The 1950-nt window shown below is 47.9% G+C and overlaps 1 non-coding gene across 1 annotated transcript; it reads left to right on the top strand.

Annotated features, from left to right (window-relative positions):
* The first annotated feature begins 1439 nt into the window (after positions 1 to 1439).
* On the top strand, positions 1440 to 1546 carry LOC141620458 (small nucleolar RNA R71). Its single transcript, XR_012531970.1, has one exon. It is a non-coding gene; the product is annotated as a small nucleolar RNA R71 (small nucleolar RNA).
* Positions 1547 to 1950: the final 404 nt, after the last annotated feature.

The following is a 1950-nucleotide window of genomic DNA, read 5'->3' as shown; positions in this document are numbered from 1 at the left end:
CACATTTTCAAGTGACTTTTTCTTAGACAAGAGTTGTTTCATGAATTTAGTATAGGCAGGCACTTGATTAACTAACTCAAGGAAGGGTACTTGTACATTCAAGCTACGAATAACTTTTTCAAATTTATTGAAAGATACCCATTCCTTTGTCGGCACTAGTCTCTCTGGATATGGGGCTGAGAGAAGTACCTTAGCCCTCTCCTCTAGGTCTCGCATGCCGGCATCCGTGAACTTAGGCTGAAAGTCCACTACTTTCTCCTTGTTGAAGCTTGAACCCTCTTCAGACCATCTCAAATGTGAACCATTGATCGACATCGGGTCGTACTTCGGAGCCGGGACTGACCCATCAGCACTCGGGTCTTTCCCCAATATTTTCGGGACTGACGTGCCCCGAAACAAATGATCCCTCAAGTTGTCGGGCATCGGAGGACGAAAAATCTCACTATCAGCAGCGATCTCAGTCGATCGACCAGTGATGTTGGTCGATCGACTGAGATGAACAGGACCAGAAGCTTCTGTAACCCGCGCTTCAGTCGATCGACCGGGTATGTCAGTCGATCGACTGATATACCAGGTAGACGCCTTTTTCTTTCCTTTGCTCGTTCCAGCTTTGTTTTGACTCGGTTTTGCCTCATCATCCGCAGTGGCATCTTCGACCATAGCAGGCCCCTCCAGGGTGGACCCACTCCTCAATGTTATGGCATTTAGGGTCTCTTTCTGGTCAGTTTGAGTCGGTAAGTGTCCGGGAGCTCGAGTGGTACTCTTACTAGCCAATTGAGCAATTTGGCTCTCGAGCATCTTCATCCCGGCCTCTCTAGCTTGGGACTCCTTCAGCAATAAGTTCTTCAACTCGGTGAACTCGGAATTTTGGGATTGTTGCTGCTGCGGCACATAGGAAGGTTTTTGATATGGTTGTTTGTGAGGGGGTACATAGGCTTGCTGCTGCTGCTGTTATGGAGGTTGAGTCGGATTCAGGACATTCTGGCTACTCCACCTCAAGTTGGGGTGGACATTCGGCTCATAGTACCTGTTTGTCTGCCTATAGTGTGGAAAGGCAGCACAAGACTCAAAGGGGACAGAACAATTCTCTGAGATATGCCCCTCGGCTCCACATCTTCTACGAGGACGAAAGGACCGTCAAACAAAAACAGCGTTAACATGGTACATCCCTCCTTTAGAAGCTCCTCCTAACTCATATTTGTCAAACCTTGCAGTGAGAGCTTCTAGTGCAGCAACAGAGGAAGATTCAGTAGCTCTCCTCTGGTTTCCTCTCGAATTCCCATATTCAGCCTTATGAGTGGCCAAATCATCGATGATCTTCCACCCCTTTGTCTCTCCCATGTTTTCAAACAAATCGGCCATTGGCTATGACATCCAAAATAGCCCTCGATCGTCATACTGACCCATTGTAGAACTGGTTGCAAAGACTCCATTTTTCGAACCCATGGTGCGGTATGGTTCGCACTAGTTTCTTGAAACGGACCCATGCTTCATGGAAGTTCTCATCAGGCCCTTGTTTAAAGCTCGTGATCTGAGCTCTAATGGCATTCGTCTTCGAGGCAGAGAAGTACTTTTTGTAGAATGCCAGGGCTAAGGAATTCGAGTCGGTGATCCCATGAGCGGCTCGGTCCAGATCTCTATACCACTCTCTTGCAGCGTCACGAAGAGAGAAAATGAACATGGTCTCCTTGATCTGATCTTGGGTCACACCGGCCGGCGGGGGTATAGAGCAGCAATAATCAATAAAAATCTCCATGTGCTTGGCCGCATCTTCATTTGCAGCTCCCGAATGGTTTCTCTCAACCAGGTTAATATAGGAAGGCTTTGGCTCGAATTTTCTCGCCTCCCAAGGTAGTTCGAATCCTTTGTAGAGATTCGCGGTGTCGTCACTTCCGAGTGACTAGCAATGGTTGCTTCTTCAGCCATGACTGGAATTTCTGGAGAAGTGAC

The sequence above is a fragment of the Silene latifolia genome, chromosome 1 (genome assembly GCF_048544455.1).
Source record: "Silene latifolia isolate original U9 population chromosome 1, ASM4854445v1, whole genome shotgun sequence".
NCBI classification, from domain to species: Eukaryota; Viridiplantae; Streptophyta; class Magnoliopsida; order Caryophyllales; family Caryophyllaceae; genus Silene; species Silene latifolia.
This window is presented reverse-complemented; position numbering and strand designations above follow the sequence as displayed.